We start from the raw sequence: 18277 nt of genomic DNA on the forward strand, positions 1-18277 counted from the left end.
AAAAGGAAATATCCTCATGAAATCTGGAAAGAAGCTCTCTGAGAAACTGATTAGTGTTCTGTTAATTCATTTCACAGAGTTACATGTGTATTTCCTGGATCTCTTTGCTAGCCTTATTTCTGTGGAATCTGAGAACAGATATTACGGATAACTTGGAAGACTATAGGGCCAAAGGAAATATCCTCCGATAACAAAGAGAAAGAAGCTTTCTGAGAAACTTCTTTGTGTTCTGTGAAATCATCTCACAGAGTTACAGCTTTCCCCTCAAGAAGCCTTTCGCTAAGACAGTTCTTGGGGAATTGGCAAAGTGATATTTGGAAGCCCATAGAGGGCTATGGTGAAAAAGGAAATATCCTCATGAAATCTGGAAAGAAGCTTTCTGAGAAACTGCTTGGTGTTCTGTTAATTCATCTCACAGAGTTACATCGGTATTTCGTAGATCTCTTTGCTAGCCTTATTTCTGTGGAATCTGGAAACAGATATTTCGGATTCCTTTGAAGACTATAGGGCCAAAGGAAATATCGTCCGATAACAAAGAGAAAGAAGCTTTCTGAGAAACTTCTTTGTGTATTGTGAAATCATCTCACAGAGTTACAGCTTTCCCCTCAAGAAGCCTTTCGCTAAGACAGTTCTTGTGGAATTGGCAAAGTGATATTTGGAAGCCCATAGAGGGCTATGGTGAAAAAGGAAATATCCTCAGAGGAAATCTGGAAAGAAGCTTTCTGAGAAACTGCTTAGTGTTCTGTTAATTCATCTCACAGAGTTAAATCTGTATTTCGTGAATCTCTTTGCTAGCCTTATTTCTGTGGAATCTGAGAGCAGATATTTCGGTTCCATTTGAAGACTATAGGGCCAAAGGAAATATACTCCGATAACAAAGAGAAAGAAGCTTTCTGAGGAACTTCTTTGTGTTCTGTGAAATCATCTCACAAAGTTACAGATTTCCCCTCAAGAAGCCTTTCGCTAAGACAGTTCTTGTGGAATTGGCAAAGTGATATTTGGAAGCCCTTAGAGGGCTATGGTGAAAAAGGAAATATCCTCATGAAATCTGGAAAGAAGCTTTCTGAGAAACTGCTTAGTGTTCTGTTAATTCATTTCACAGAGTTACATCTGTATTTCGTGGATCTCTTTGCTAGCCTTATTTCTGTGGAATCTGAGAACAGATATTTCGGATAACTTGGAAGACTATAGGGCCAAAGGAAATATCCTCCGATAACAAAGAGAAAGAAGCTTTCTGAGAAACTTCTTTGTGTTCTGTGAAATCATCTCACAGAGTTACAGCTTTCCCCTCAAGAAGCCTTTCGCTAAGACAGTTCTTGGGGAATTGGCAAAGTGATATTTGGAAGTCCATAGAGGGCTATGGTGAAAAAGGAAATATCCTCATGAAATCTGGAAAGAAGCTTTCTGAGAATCTGCTTAGTGTTCTCTTAATTCATCGCACAGAGTTACATATGTATTTCGTGGATCTCTTTGCTAGCCTTATTTCTGTGGAATCTGAGAACAGATATTTCGAATCCCTTTGAAGACTATAGGGCCAAAGGAAATATCCTCCGATAACAAAGAGAAAGAAGCTTTCTGAGAAACTTCTTTGTGTTCTGTGAAATCATCTCACAGAGTTACAGCTTTCCCCTCAAGAAGCCTTTCGCTAAGACAGTTCTTGTGGAATTGGCAAAGTGATATTTGGAAGCCCATAGAGGGGAATGGTGAAAAAGGAAATATCCTCAAATGAAATCTGGAAAGAAGCTTTCTGAGAAACTGCTTAGTGTTCTGTTAGTTCATCTCACAGAGTTACATCTGTATTTCGTGGATCTCTTTGCTAACCTTTTTTCTCTGGAATCTGAGAACAGATATTTCAGATCCCTTAGAAGATTTTAGGGCCAAAGGAAATATCCTCCGATAACAAAGAGAAAGAAGCTTTCTGAGGAACTTCTTTGTGTTCTGTGAAATCATCTCACAGTGTTACAGCTTTCCCCTCAAGAAGCCTTTCGGTAAGACAGTTCTTGTGGAATTGGCAAAGTGATATTCGGAAGCCCATAGAGGGCTATGGTGAAAAAGGAAATATCCTCAGATGAAATCTGGAAAGAAGCTTTCTGAGAAACTGCTTAGTGTTCTGTTAATTCATCTCACAGAGATTCATCTGTATTTCGTGGATCTCTTTTCTAGCCTTATTTCTGTGGAATCTGAGAACAGATATTTCGGATCCCTGGGAAGACTATAGGGCCAAAGGAAATATCCTCCGATAACAAACAGAAAGAAGCTATCTGAGGAACTCCTTTGTGTTCTGTGAAATCATCTCACAGAGTTACAGCTTTCTTCTCAAGAAGCCTTTCGCTAAGACAGTTCTTCTGGAATTGGCAAAGTGATATTTGGAAGCCCATTGAGGGCTATGGTGAAAAAGGAAATATCCTCAGATGTAATCTGGAAAGAAGCTTTCTGAGAAACTGCTTAGTGTTCTGTTAATTCATCTCACAGAGTTACATCTGTATTTCGTGGATCTCTTTGCTAGCCTTATTTCTGTGGAATCTGAGAACAGATATTACAGATCCCTTGGAAGACTACAGGGCCAAAGGAAATATCCTCCGATAACAAAGAGAAAGAAGCTTTCTGAGGAACTTCTTTGTGTTCTGTGAAATCAACTCACAGAGTTACAGCTTTCCCCTCAAGAAGCCTTTCGCTAAGACAGTTCTTGTGGAATAGGCAAAGTGATATTTGGAAGCCCATAGATGGCTATGGTGAAAAAGGAAATATTCTCAGATGAAATCTGGAAAGAAGCTTTCTGAGAAACTGCTTAGTGTTCTGTTATTTCATCTCACAGAGTTACATCTGTATTTCGGGGATCTCTTTGCTAGCCTTATTTCTGTGGAATCTGAGAACAGATATTTCGGATCCCTTGGAAGACTAAGGGCCAAAGGAAATGTCCTCCGATAACAAAGAGAATGAAACTTTCTGAGAAACTTTTTTGTGTTCCGTGAAATCATCTCACAGAGTTACAGCTTTCCCCTCAAGAAGCCTTTCGCTAAGACAGTTCTTGTGGAATTGGCAACGTGATATTTGGAAGCCCATAGAGGGCTAGGGTGAAAAATGAAATATCCTCAGATGAAATCTGGAAAGAATCTTTATGAGAAACTGCTTAGTGTTCTGTTAATTCATCTCACAGTTTTACATCTGTATTTCGTGGATCTCTTTGCTAGCCTTATTTCTGTGGAATCAGAGAGCAGATATTTCGGATCCCTTGGAAGACTATAGGGCCAAAGGAAATATCCTGCGAGATCAAAGAGAAAGAAGCTTTCTGAGAAACTTCTTTGTGTTCTGTGAAATCATCTCACAGAGTTACAGCTTTCCCCTCAAGAAGCCTTTCGCTAAGGCAGTTCTTGTGTAATTGGCAATGTGATATTTGGAAGCCCATAGAGGGCTATGGTGAAAAAGGAAATATCCTCAGATTAAATCTGGAAAGAAGCTTTCTGAGAAACTGCTTAGTGTTCTGTTAATTCATCTCACAGAGTTACATCTGTATTTCGTGGATCTCTTTGCTAGCCTTATTTCTGTGGAATCTGAGAACAGATATTTCGGATCCCTTTGAAGACTATAGGGCCAAAGGAAATAACCTCCGATAACAAACAGAAAGAAGCTTTCTGAGGAACTCCTTTGTGTTCTGTGAAATCATCTCACAGAGTTACAGCTTTCCCCTCAAGAAGACTTTCGCTAAGACAGTTCTTCTGGAATTGGAAAAGTGATATTTGGAAGCCCATTGAGGGCTATGGTAAAAAAGGAAATATCCTCAGATGAAATCTGGAAAGAGCTTTCTGAGAAACTGCTTAGTGTTCTGTTAATTCATCTCACAGAGTTACATCTGTATTTCGTGGATCTCTTTGCTAGCTTTATTTCTGTGGAATCTGAGAGCAGATATTTCATTTCGCTTTGAAGACTATAGGGCCAAAGGAAATATCCTCCGATAACAAAGAGAAAGAAGCTTTCTGAGGAACTTCTTTGTGTTCTGTGAAATCATCTCACAGTGTTACAGCTTTCCCCTCAAGAAGCCTTTCGCTAAGACAGTTCTTGTGGAATTGGCAAAGTGATATTTGGAAGCCCATAGAGGGCTATGGTGAAAAAGGAAATATCCTCAGATGAAATCTGGAAAGAAGCTTTCTGAGAAACTGCTTAGTGTTCTGATAATTCATCTCACCGAGTTACATCTGTATTTCGTGTATCCCTTTGCTAGCCTTATTTCAGTGGTATCAGAGAACAGATATTTCGGTTCCCTTGGAAGACTATAGGGCCAAAGGAAATATCCTCCGATAACAAAGAGAAAGTAGCTTTCTGAGAAACTTCTTTGTGTTCTGTGAAATCATCTCACAGAGTTACAGCTTTCCCCTCAAGAAGCCTTTCGCTAAGACAGTTCTTGTGGAATTGGCAAAGTGATATTTGGAAGCCCCTAGAGGGGTATGGTGAAAAAGGAAATATCCTCATGAAATCTGGAAAGAAGCTTTCTGAGAAACTGCTTAGTGTTCTGTTAATTCATCTCACAGAGTTACATCTGTATTTCGTGGATCTCTTTGCTAACCTTATTTCTGTGGAATCTGAGAACAGATATTTCAGATCCCTTTGAAGATTTAAGGCCAAAGGAAATATCCTGCGATAACAAAGAGAAAGAAGCTTTCTGAGGAACTTCTTTGTGTTCTGTGAAATCATCTCACAGAGTTACAGCTTTCCCCTCAAGAAGCCTTTCGCGAAGACATTTCTTGTGGAATTGGCAAAGTGATATTAGGAAGCCCATTCAGGGCTATGGTGAAAAAGGAAATATCCTCACATAAAATCTGGAAAGAAGCTTTCTGAGAAACTGCTTAGTGTTCTGTTAATTCATCTCACAGAGTTACATCTGTATTTCGTGGATCTCTTTGGTAGCCTTATTTCTGTGGAATCTGAGAACAGATATTTCAGATCCCTTGGAAGACTATAAGGCCAAAGGAAATATCCTCCGATAACAAAGAGAAAGAAGCTTTCTGAGAAACTTCTTTGTGTTCTGTGAAATCATCTCACAGAGTTACAGCCTTCCCCTCAAGAAGCCTTTCGATAAGACAGTTCTTGTGGAATTGGCAAAGTGATATTTGGAAGCCCATAGAGGGGTATGGTGAAAAAGGAAATATCCTCAGATGAAATCTGGAAAGAAGCTTTCTGAGAAACTGCTTAGTGTTCTGTTAATTCATCTCACAGAGTTAAATCTGTATTATTTGGATCTCTTTGCTAGCCTTATTTCTGTGGAATCTGAGAGCAGATATTTCGGTTCCTTTTGAAGACTATAGGGTCAAAGGAAATAACCTCCGATAACAAAGAGAAAGAAGCTTTCGGAGGAACTTCTTTGTGTTCTGTGAAATCATCTCACAGAGTTACAGATTTCCCCTCAAGAAGCCTTTCGCTAGGACAGTTCTTGTGGAATTGGCAAAGTGATATTTGGAAGCCCTTTGAGGGCTATGGTGAAAAAAGAAATATCCTCATGAAATCTGGAAAGAAGCTTTCTGAGAAACTGCTTAGTGTTCTGTTAATTCATCTCACAGAGTTACATCTGTATTTCGTGGATCTCTTTGCTAGCCTTATTTCTGTGGAATCTGAGAACAGATATTTCAGATCCCTTGGAAGATTTTAGGGCCAAAGGAAATATCCTCCGATAACAAAGAGAAAGAAGCTTTCTGAGGAACTTCTTTGTTTTCTGTGAAATCATCTCACAGAGTTTCAGCTTTCCCCTCAAGAAGCCTTTCGCGAAGACATTTCTTGTGGAATTGGCAAAGTGATATTTGGAAGCCCATTGAGGGCTATGGTGAAAAAGGAAATATCCTCACATGAAATCTGGAAAGAAGCTTTCTGAGAAACTGCTTAGTGTTCTGTTAATTATTCTCACAGAGTTACATCTGTATTTCGTGGATCTCTTTGCTAGCCTTATTTCTGTGGAATCTGAGAACAGATATTTCAGATCCCTTGGAAGACTATAGGGCCAAAGGAAATATCCTCCGATAACAAAGAGAAAGAAGCTTTCTGAGAAACTTCTTTGTGTTCTGTGAAATCATCTCACAGAGTTACAGCTTTCCCCTCAAGAAGCCTTTCGATAAGACAGTTCTTTTGGAATTGGCAAAGTGATATTTGGAAGCCCATAGAGGGCTACGGTGAAAAAGGAAATATCCTCAGATGAAATCTGGAAAGAAGCTCTCCGAGAAACTGCTTAGTGTTCTCTTAATTCATCTTACAGAGTTACATCGGTATTTCGTAGATCTCTTTGCTAGCCTTATTTCTGTGGAATCTGAGAACAGATATTTCGGATCCCTTTGAAGACTATACGGCCAAAGGAAATATCCTCCGATAACAAAGAGAAGGAAGCTTTCTGAGGAACTTATTTGTGTATTGTGAAATCATCTCACAGAGTTACAGCTTTCCCCTCAAGATGCCTTTCGCTAAGACAGTTCTTGTGGAATTGGCAAAGTGATATTTGGAAGCCCTTAGAGGGCTATGGTGAAAAAGGAAATATCCTCATGAAATCTGGAAAGAAGCTTTCTGAGAAACTGCTTAGTGTTCTGTTAATTCATTTCACAGAGTTACATCTGTATTTCGTGGATCTCTTTGCTAGCCTTATTTCTGTGGAATCTGAGAACAGATATTTCGGATAACTTGGAAGACTATAGGGCCAAAGCAAATGTCCTCCGATAACAAAGAGAAAGAAGCTTTCTGAGAAACTTCTTTGTGTTCTGTGAAATCATCTCACAGAGTTACAGCTTTCTCCTCAAGAAGCCTTACGCTAATCAGTTCTTGTGGAATCGGCAAAGTGATATTTGGAAGCCCCTAGAGGGCTATGGTGAAAAAGGAAATATCCTCATGAAATCTGGAAAGAAGCTTTCTGAGAAACTGCTTAGTGTTCTGTTAATTCATCTCACAGAGTTACATCTGTATTTCGTGGATCTCTTTGCTAGCCTTATTTCTGTGGAATCTGAGAACAGATATTTCGGATCCCTTGGAAGACTATAGGGCCAAAGGTAATATCCTCCAATAACAAAGGGAAAGAATCTTTCTGAGGTACTTCTTTGTGTTCTGAGAAATCATCTCACAGAGTTACAGCTTTCCACTGAAGAAGCCTTTCGCTAAGACAGTTCTTGTGGAATTGGCAAAGTGATATTTGGAAGCCCATAGAGGGCTATGGTGATAATGGAAATATCCTCAGATGATATCTAGAAAGAATCTTTCTGAGAAACTGCTTAGTGTTCTGTTAATTCATCTCACAGAGTTACATCTGTATTTCGTGGATCTCTTTGCTAACCTTATTTCTGTGGAATCTGAGAACAGATATTTCAGATCCCTTTGAAGATTTTAGGGCCAAAGGAAATATCCTCCGATAACAAAGAGAAAGAAGCTTTCTGAGAAACTTCTTTGTGTTCTGTGAAATCATCTCACAGAGTTACAGCTTTCCCCTCAAGAAGCCTTTCGATAAGACAGTTCTTGTGGAATTGGCAAAGTGATATTTGGAAGCCCATAGAGGGCTAGGGTGAAAAAGAAAATATCCTCAGATGAAATCTGGCAAGAAGCTTTCTGAGAAACTGCTTAGTTTTCTGTTAATTCATCTCACAGAGTTAAATCTGTATTTCTTGGATCTCTTTGCTAGCCTTATTTCTGTGGAATCTGAGAACAGATATTTCGGATCCCTTGGAAGACTATAGGGCCAAAGGTAATATCCTCCAATAACAAAGGGAAAGAAGCTTTCTGAGGTACTTCTCTGTGTTCTGTGAAATCATCTCACAGAGTTACAGCTTTCCACTCAAGAAGCCTTTCGCTAAGACAGTTCTTGTGGAATTGGCAAAGTGATATTTGGAAGCCCATAGAGGGCTATGTTGAAAATGGAAATATCCTCAGATGATATCTGGAAAGAATCTTTCTGAGAAACTGCTTAGTGTTCTGTTAATTCATCTCACAGAGTTACATCTGTATTTCGTGGATCTCTTTGCTAACCTTATTTCTGTGGAATCTGAGAACAGATATTTCAGATCCCTTTGAAGATTTTAGGGCCAAAGGAAATATCCTCTGATAACAAAGAGAAAGAAGCTTTCTGAGGAACTTCTTTGTTTTCTGAGAAATCATCTCACATAGTTTCAGCTTTCCCCTCAAGAAGCCTTTCGCGAAGACATTTCTTGTGGAATTGGCAAAGTGATATTTGGAAGCCCATTGAGGGCTACGGTGAAAAAGGAAATATCCTCACATGAAATCTGGAAAGAAGCTTTCTGAGAAACTGCTTAGTGTTCTGTTAATTCATCTCACAGAGTTACATCTGTATTTCGTGGATCTCTTTGCTAGCCTTATTTCTGTGGAATCTGAGAACAGATATTTCAGATCCCTTGGAAGACTATAGGGCCAAAGGAAATATCCTCCGATAACAAAGAGAAAGAAGCTTTCTGAGAAACTTCTTTGTGTTCTGTGAAATCATCTCACAGAGTTACAGCTTTCCCCTCAAGAAGCCTTTCGATAAGACAGTTCTTTTGGAATTGGCAAAGTGATATTTGGAAGCCCATAGAGGGCTACGGTGAAAAAGGAAATATCCTCAGATGAAATCTGGAAAGAAGCTCTCCGAGAAACTGCTTAGTGTTCTCTTAATTCATCTTACAGAGTTACATCGGTATTTCGTAGATCTCTTTGCTAGCCTTATTTCTGTGGAATCTGAGAACAGATATTTCGGATCCCTTTGAAGACTATACGGCCAAAGGAAATATCCTCCGATAACAAAGAGAAGGAAGCTTTCTGAGGAACTTATTTGTGTATTGTGAAATCATCTCACAGAGTTACAGCTTTCCCCTCAAGATGCCTTTCGCTAAGACAGTTCTTGTGGAATTGGCAAAGTGATATTTGGAAGCCCTTAGAGGGCTATGGTGAAAAAGGAAATATCCTCATGAAATCTGGAAAGAAGCTTTCTGAGAAACTGCTTAGTGTTCTGTTAATTCATTTCACAGAGTTACATCTGTATTTCGTGGATCTCTTTGCTAGCCTTATTTCTGTGGAATCTGAGAACAGATATTTCGGATAACTTGGAAGACTATAGGGCCAAAGCAAATGTCCTCCGATAACAAAGAGAAAGAAGCTTTCTGAGAAACTTCTTTGTGTTCTGTGAAATCATCTCACAGAGTTACAGCTTTCTCCTCAAGAAGCCTTACGCTAATCAGTTCTTGTGGAATCGGCAAAGTGATATTTGGAAGCCCCTAGAGGGCTATGGTGAAAAAGGAAATATCCTCATGAAATCTGGAAAGAAGCTTTCTGAGAAACTGCTTAGTGTTCTGTTAATTCATCTCACAGAGTTACATCTGTATTTCGTGGATCTCTTTGCTAGCCTTATTTCTGTGGAATCTGAGAACAGATATTTCGGATCCCTTGGAAGACTATAGGGCCAAAGGTAATATCCTCCAATAACAAAGGGAAAGAATCTTTCTGAGGTACTTCTTTGTGTTCTGAGAAATCATCTCACAGAGTTACAGCTTTCCACTGAAGAAGCCTTTCGCTAAGACAGTTCTTGTGGAATTGGCAAAGTGATATTTGGAAGCCCATAGAGGGCTATGGTGATAATGGAAATATCCTCAGATGATATCTAGAAAGAATCTTTCTGAGAAACTGCTTAGTGTTCTGTTAATTCATCTCACAGAGTTACATCTGTATTTCGTGGATCTCTTTGCTAACCTTATTTCTGTGGAATCTGAGAACAGATATTTCAGATCCCTTTGAAGATTTTAGGGCCAAAGGAAATATCCTCCGATAACAAAGAGAAAGAAGCTTTCTGAGAAACTTCTTTGTGTTCTGTGAAATCATCTCACAGAGTTACAGCTTTCCCCTCAAGAAGCCTTTCGATAAGACAGTTCTTGTGGAATTGGCAAAGTGATATTTGGAAGCCCATAGAGGGCTAGGGTGAAAAAGAAAATATCCTCAGATGAAATCTGGCAAGAAGCTTTCTGAGAAACTGCTTAGTTTTCTGTTAATTCATCTCACAGAGTTAAATCTGTATTTCTTGGATCTCTTTGCTAGCCTTATTTCTGTGGAATCTGAGAACAGATATTTCGGATCCCTTGGAAGACTATAGGGCCAAAGGTAATATCCTCCAATAACAAAGGGAAAGAAGCTTTCTGAGGTACTTCTCTGTGTTCTGTGAAATCATCTCACAGAGTTACAGCTTTCCACTCAAGAAGCCTTTCGCTAAGACAGTTCTTGTGGAATTGGCAAAGTGATATTTGGAAGCCCATAGAGGGCTATGTTGAAAATGGAAATATCCTCAGATGATATCTGGAAAGAATCTTTCTGAGAAACTGCTTAGTGTTCTGTTAATTCATCTCACAGAGTTACATCTGTATTTCGTGGATCTCTTTGCTAACCTTATTTCTGTGGAATCTGAGAACAGATATTTCAGATCCCTTTGAAGATTTTAGGGCCAAAGGAAATATCCTCTGATAACAAAGAGAAAGAAGCTTTCTGAGGAACTTCTTTGTTTTCTGAGAAATCATCTCACATAGTTTCAGCTTTCCCCTCAAGAAGCCTTTCGCGAAGACATTTCTTGTGGAATTGGCAAAGTGATATTTGGAAGCCCATTGAGGGCTACGGTGAAAAAGGAAATATCCTCACATGAAATCTGGAAAGAAGCTTTCTGAGAAACTGCTTAGTGTTCTGTTAATTCATCTCACAGAGTTACATCTGTATTTCGTGGATCTCTTTGCTAGCCTTATTTGTGTGGAATCTGAGAACAGATATTTCAGATCCCTTGGAAGACTATAGGGCCATAGGAAATATCCTCCGATAACAAAGAGAAAGAAGCTTTCTGAGAAACTTCTTTGTGTTCTGTGAAATCATCTCACAGAGTTACAGCTTTCCCCTCAAGAAGCCTTTCGATAAGACAGTTCTTCTGGAATTGGCAAAGTGATATTTGGAAGCCCATAGAGGGCTATGGTGAAAAAGGAAATATCCTCAGATGAAATCTGGAAAGAAGCTCTCCGAGAAACTACTTAGTGTTCTCTTAATTCATCTTACAGAGTTACATCGGTATTTCGTAGATCTCTTTGCTAGCCTTATTTCTGTGGAATCTGAGAACAGATATTTCGGATCCCTTTGAAGACTATATGGCCAAAGGAAATATCCTCCGATAACAAAGACAAGGAAGCCTTCTGAGAAACTTATTTGTGTATTGTGAAATCATCTCACAGAGTTACAGCTTTCCCCTCAAGAAGCCTTTTGCTAAGACAGTTCTTGTGGAATTGGCAAAGTGATATTTGGAAGCCCATAGAGGGCTATGGTGAAAAAGGAAATATCCTCAGATGAAATCTGTAAAGAAGCTTTCTGAGAAACTGCTTAGTGTTCTGTTAATTCATCTCACAGAGTTACATTTGTATTTCGTGGATCTCTTTGCTAACCTTATTTCTTTGGAATCTGAGAACAGATATTTCGGATCCCTTTGAAGACTATAGGGCCAAAGGAAATATCCTCCGATAACAAAGAGAAAGAAGCTTTCTGAGGAACTTCTTTGTGTTCTGTGAAATCATCTCACAGAGTTACAGCTTTCCCCTCAAGAAGCCTTTCGCTAAGACAGTTCTTGTGTAATTGGCAAAGTGATATTTGGAAGCCCATAGATGGCTATGGTGAAAAAGGAAATATCCTCACATGAAATCTGGAAAGAAGCTTTCTGAGAAACTGCTTAGTGTTCTGTTAATTCATCTCACAGAGTTACATCTGTATTTCGTGGATCTCTTTGCTAGCCTTATTTCTGTGGAATCTGAGACCAGATATTTCGCATCCCTTTGAAGACTATAGGGCCAAAGGAAATATCCTCCGATAACAAAGAGAAAGAAGCTTTCTGAGAAACTTCTTTGTGTTCTGTGGAATCATCTCACAGAGTTACAGCTTTCCCCTGAAGAAGCCTTTCGCTAAGACAGTTCTTCTGGAATTGGCAAAGTGATATTTGGAAGCCCATAGAGGGGTATGGTGAAAAAGGAAATATCCTCAGATGAAATCTGGAAAGAAGCTTTCTGAGAAACTGCTTAGTGTTCTGTTAATTCATCTCAGAGAGTTACATCTGTATTTAGTGGATCTCTTTGCTAGCCTTATTTCTGTGGAATCTGAGAACAGATATTTCGGATAACTTGGAAGACTATAGGGCCAAAGGAAATGTCCTCCGATAACAAAGAGAAAGAAGCTTTCTGAGAAACTCCTTTGTGTTCTGTGAAATCATCTCACAGAGTTACAGCTTTCCCCTCAAGAAGCCTTTCGCTAAGAGAGTTCTTGTGGAATTGGCAAAGTGATATTTGGAAGCCCATAGAGGGCTATGGTGAAAAAGGAAATATCCTCAAATGAAATCTGGAAAGAAGCTCTCCGAGAAACTGCTTAGTGTTCTCTTAATTCATCTTACAGAGTTACATCGGTATTTCGTAGATCTCTTTGCTAGCCTTATTTCTGTGGAATCTGAGAACAGATATTTCGGATCCCTTTGAAGACTATATGGCCAAAGGAAATATCCTCCGATAACAAAGACAAGGAAGCCTTCTGAGAAACTTATTTGTGTATTGTGAAATCATCTCACAGAGTTACAGCTTTCCCCTCAAGAAGCCTTTTGCTAAGACAGTTCTTGTGGAATTGGCAAAGTGATATTTGGAAGCCCATAGAGGGCTATGGTGAAAAAGGAAATATCCTCAGATGAAATCTGTAAAGAAGCTTTCTGAGAAACTGCTTAGTGTTCTGTTAATTCATCTCACAGAGTTACATTTAAATTTCGTGGATCTCTTTGCTAGCCTTATTTCTTTGGAATCTGAGAACAGATATTTCGGATCCCTTTGAAGACTATAGGGCCAAAGGAAATATCCTCCGATAACAAAGAGAAAGAAGCTTTCTGAGGAACTTCTTTGTGTTCTGTGAAATCATCTCACAGAGTTACAGGTTTCCCCTCAAGAAGCCTTTCGCTAAGACAGTTCTTGTATAATTGGCAAAGTGATATTTGGAGGCCAATAGATGGCTATGGTGAAAAAGGAAATATCCTCACATGAAATCTGGAAAGAAGCTTTCTGAGAAACTGCGTAGTGTTCTGTTAATTCATCTCACAGAGTTACATCTGTATTTCGTGGATCTCTTTGCTAGCCTTATTTCTGTGGAATCTGAGACCAGATATTTCGGATCCCTTTGAAGACTATAGGGCCAAAGGAAATATCCTCCGATAACACAGAGAAAGAAGCTCTGACAAACTTCTTTGTGTTCTGTGGAATCATCTCACAGAGTTACAGCTTTCCCCTGAAGAAGCCTTTCGCTAAGACAGTTCTTCTGGAATTGGCAAAGTGATATTTGGAAGCCCATAGAGGGGTATGGTGAAAAAGGAAATATCCTCAGATGAAATCTGGAAAGAAGATTTCTGAGAAACTGCTTAGTGTTCCGTTAATTCATCTCAGAGAGTTACATCTGTATTTAGTGGATCTCTTTGCTAGCCTTATTTCTGTGGAATCTGAGAACAGATATTTCGGATAACTTGGAAGACTATAGGGCCAAAGGAAATGTCCTCCGATAACAAAGAGAAAGAAGCTTTCTGAGAAACTCCTTTGTGTTCTGTGAAATCATCTCACAGAGTTACAGCTTTCCCCTGAAGAAGCCTTTCGCTAAGAGAGTTCTTGTGGAATTGGCAAAGTGATATTTGGAAGCCCATAGAGGGCTATGGTGAAAAAGGAAATATCCTCATGAAATCTGGAAAGAAGCTTTCTAAGAAACTGCTTAGTGTTCTGTTAATTCATCTCATAGTGTTACATGTGTATTTCGTGGATCTCCTTGGTAGCCTTATTTCTGTGGAATCTGAGAACAGATATTTCGGATCCCTTTGAAGACAATAGGGCCAAAGGAAATATCCTCCGATAACAAAGAGAAAGAAGCTTTCTGAGAAACTTCTCTGTGTTCTGTGAAATCATCTCACAGAGTTACAGCTTTCCCCTCAAGAATCCTTTCGCTAAGACAGTTCTTGTGGAATTGGCAAAGTGATATTTGGAAGCCCATAGAGAAGTATGGTGAAAAAGGAAATATCCTCAGATGAAATCTGGAAAGAAGCTTTCTGAGAATCTGCTTAGTGTTCTGTTAATTCATCTCACAGAGTTACATCTGTATTTCGTGGATCTCTTTGCTAGCCTTATTTCTGTGGAATCTGAGAACAGATATTTCGGATAACTTGGAAGACTATAGGGCCAAAGGAAATGTCCTCCGATAACAAAGAGAAAGAAGCTTTCTGAGAAACTTCTTTGTGTTCTGTGAAATCATCTCACAGAGTTACAGCTTTCCCCTCAAGAAGCCTTTCGCTAAGACAGTTCTTGTGGAATTGGCAAAGTGATATTTGCAAGCCCATAGGGGGCTATGGTGAAAAAGGAAATATCCTCAGATGAAATCTGGAAAGAAGCTTTCTGAGAAACTGCTTAGTGTTCTGTTAATTCATCTCACCGAGTTACATCTGTATTTCGTGGATCCCTTTGCTAGCCTTATTTCTGTGGAATCAGAGAACAGATATTTCGCTTCCCTTGGAAGACTATATAGCCAAAGGAAATATCCTCCGATAACAAAGAGAAAGTAGCTTTCTGAGAAACTTCTTTGTGTTCTGTGAAATCATCTCACAGAGTTACAGCTTTCCCCTCAAGAAGCCTTTCGCTAAGACAGTTCTTGTGGAATTCGCAAAGTGATATTTGGAAGCCCATAGAGGGGTATGGTGAAAAAGGAAATATCCTCAGATGAAATCTGGAAAGAAGCTTTCTGAGAAACTGCTTAGTGTTCTGTTAATTCATCTCACAGAGTTACATCGGTATTTCGTAGATCTCTTTGCTAGCCTTATTTCTGTGGTATCTGGGAACAGATATTTCGGATCCCTTTGAAGACTATAGGGCCAAAGGAAATATCGTCCGATAACAAAGAGAAAGAAGCTTTCTGAGAAACTTCTTTGTGTATTGTGAAATCATCTCACAGAGTTACAGCTTTCCCCTCAAGAAGCCTTTCGATAAGACAGTTCTTGTGGAATTGGCAAAGTGATATTTGGAAGCCCATAGAGGGCTATGGTGAAAAAGGAAATATCCTCAGATGAAATCTGGAAAGAAGCTTTCTGAGAAACTGCTTAGTGTTCTGTTAATTCATCTCACAGAGTTACATCTGTATTTCCTGGATCTCTTTGCTAGCCTTATTTCTGTGGAATCTGAGAGCAAATATTTCGGTTCCATTTGAAGACTATAGGGCCAAAGGAAATATACTCCGATAACAAAGAGAAAGAAGCTTTCTGAGGAACTTCTTTGTGTTCTGTGAAATCATCTCACAAAGTTACAGATTTCCCCTCAAGAAGCCTTTCGCTAAGACAGTTCTTGTGGAATTGGCAAAGTGATATTTGGAAGCCCTTAGAGGGCTATGGTGAAAAAGGAAATATCCTCATGAAATCTGGAAAGAAGCTTTCTGAGAAACTGCTTAGTGTTCTGTTAATTCATTTCACAGAGTTACATCTGTATTTCGTGGATCTCTTTGCTAGCCTTATTTCTGTGGAATCTGAGAACAGATATTTCGGATAACTTGGAAGACTATAGGGCCAAAGGAAATATCCTCCGATAACAAAGAGAAAGAAGCTTTCTGAGAAACTTCTTTGTGTTCTGTGAAATCATCTCACAGAGTTACAGCTTTCCCCTCAAGAAGCCTTTCGCGAAGACATTTCTTGTGGAATTGGCAAAGTGATATTTGGAAGCCCATTGAGGGCTATGGTGAAAAAGGAAATATCCTCACATGAAATCTGGAAAGAAGCTTTCTGAGAAACTGCTTAGTGTTCTGTTAATTCATCTCACAGAGTTACATCTGTATTTCGTGGATCTCTTTGGTAGCCTTATTTCTGTGGAATCTGAGAACAGATATTTCAGATCCCTTGGAAGACTATAGGGCCAAAGGAAATATCCTCCGATAACAAAGAGAAAGAAGCTTTCTGAGAAACTTCTTTGTGTTCTGTGAAATCATCTCACAGAGTTACAGCTTTCCCCTCAAGAAGCCTTTCGATAAGACAGTTCTTCTGGAATTGGCAAAGTGATATTTGGAAGCCCATAGAGGGCTATGGTGAAAAAGGAAATATCCTCAGATGAAATCTGTAAAGAAGCTTTCTGAGAAACTGCTTAGTGTTCTGTTAATTCATCTCACAGAGTTACATTTATATTTCGTGGATCTCTTTGCTAGCCTTATTTCTTTGGAATCTGAGAACAGATATTTCGGATCCCTTTGAAGACTATAGGGCCAAAGGAAATATCCTCCGATAACAAAGAGAAAGAAGCTTTCTGAGGAACTTCTTTGTGTTCTGTGAAATCATCTCACAGAGTTACAGGTTTCCCCTCAAGAAGCCTTTCGCTAAGACAGTTCTTGTATAATTGGCAAAGTGATATTTGGAGGCCCATAGATGGCTATGGTGAAAAAGGAAATATCCTCACATGAAATCTGGAAAGAAGCTTTCTGAGAAACTGCGTAGTGTTCTGTTAATTCATCTCACAGAGTTACATCTGTATTTCGTGGATCTCTTTGCTAGCCTTATTTCTGTGGAATCTGAGACCAGATATTTCGGATCCCATTGAAGACTATATGGCCAAAGGAAATATCCTCCGATAACAAAGAGAAAGAAGCTCTGACAAACTTCTTTGTGTTCTGTGGAATCATCTCACAGAGTTACAGCTTTCCCCTGAAGAAGCCTTTCGCTAAGACAGTTCTTCTGGAATTGGCAAAGTGATATTTGGAAGCCCATAGAGGGGTATGGTGAAAAAGGAAATATCCTCAGATGAAATCTGGAAAGAAGCTTTCTGAGAAACTGCTTAGTGTTCCGTTAATTCATCTCAGAGAGTTACATCTGTATTTAGTGGATCTCTTTGCTAGCCTTATTTCTGTGGAATCTGAGAACAGATATTTCGGATAACTTGGAAGACTATAGGGCCAAAGGAAATGTCCTCCGATAACAAAGAGAAAGAAGCTTTCTGAGAAACTCCTTTGTGTTCTGTGAAATCATCTCACAGAGTTACAGCTGTCCCCTGAAGAAGCCTTTCGCTAAGAGAGTTCTTGTGGAATTGGCAAAGTGATATTTGGAAGCCCATAGAGGGCTATGGTGAAAAAGGAAATATCCTCATGAAATCTGGAAAGAAGCTTTCTAAGAAACTGCTTAGTGTTCTGTTAATTCATCTCATAGTGTTACATGTGTATTTCGTGGATCTCCTTGCTAGCCTTATTTCTGTGGAATCTGAGAACAGATATTTCGGATCCCTTTGAAGACAATAGGGCCAAAGGAAATATCCTCCGATAACAAAGAGAAAGAAGCTTTCTGAGAAACTTCTCTGTGTTCTGTGAAATCATCTCACAGAGTTACAGCTTTCCCCTCAAGAATCCTTTCGCTAAGACAGTTCTTGTGGAATTGGCAAAGTGATATTTGGAAGCCCATAGAGAAGTATGGTGAAAAAGGAAATATCCTCAGATGAAATCTGGAAAGAAGCTTTCTGAGAATCTGCTTAGTGTTCTGTTAATTCATCTCACAGAGTTACATCTGTATTTCGTGGATCTCTTTGCTAGCCTTATTTCTGTGGAATCTGAGAACAGATATTTCGGATAACTTGGAAGACTATAGGGCCAAAGGAAATGTCCTCCGATAACAAAGAGAAAGAAGCTTTCTGAGAAACTTCTTTGTGTTCTGTGAAATCATCTCACAGAGTTACAGCTTTCCCCTCAAGAAGCCTTTCGCTAAGACAGTTCTTGTGGAATTGGCAAAGTGATATTTGCAAGCCCATAGGGGGCTATGGTGAAAAAGGAAATATCCTCAGATGAAAACTGGAAAGAAGCTTTCTGAGAAACTGCTTAGTGTTCTGTTAATTCATCTCACCGAGTTACATCTGTATTTCGTGGATCCCTTTGCTAGCCTTATTTCTGTGGAATCAGAGAACAGATATTTCGCTTCCCTTGGAAGACTATATAGCCAAAGGAAATATCCTCCGATAACAAAGAGAAAGTAGCTTTCTGAGAAACTTCTTTGTGTTCTGTGAAATCATCTCACAGAGTTACAGCTTTCCCCTCAAGAAGCCTTTCGCTAAGACAGTTCTTGTGGAATTCGCAAAGTGATATTTGGAAGCCCATAGTGGGGTATGGTGAAAAAGGAAATATCCTCAGATGAAATCTGGAAAGAAGCTTTCTGAGAAACTGCTTAGTGTTCTGTTAATTCATCTCACAGAGTTACATCGGTATTTCGTAGATCTCTTTGCTAGCCTTATTTCTGTGGTATCTG

This window comes from Macaca mulatta, chromosome 13 (genome assembly GCF_049350105.2).
Source record: "Macaca mulatta isolate MMU2019108-1 chromosome 13, T2T-MMU8v2.0, whole genome shotgun sequence".
In the NCBI taxonomy this organism is placed as follows: Eukaryota; Metazoa; Chordata; class Mammalia; order Primates; family Cercopithecidae; genus Macaca; species Macaca mulatta.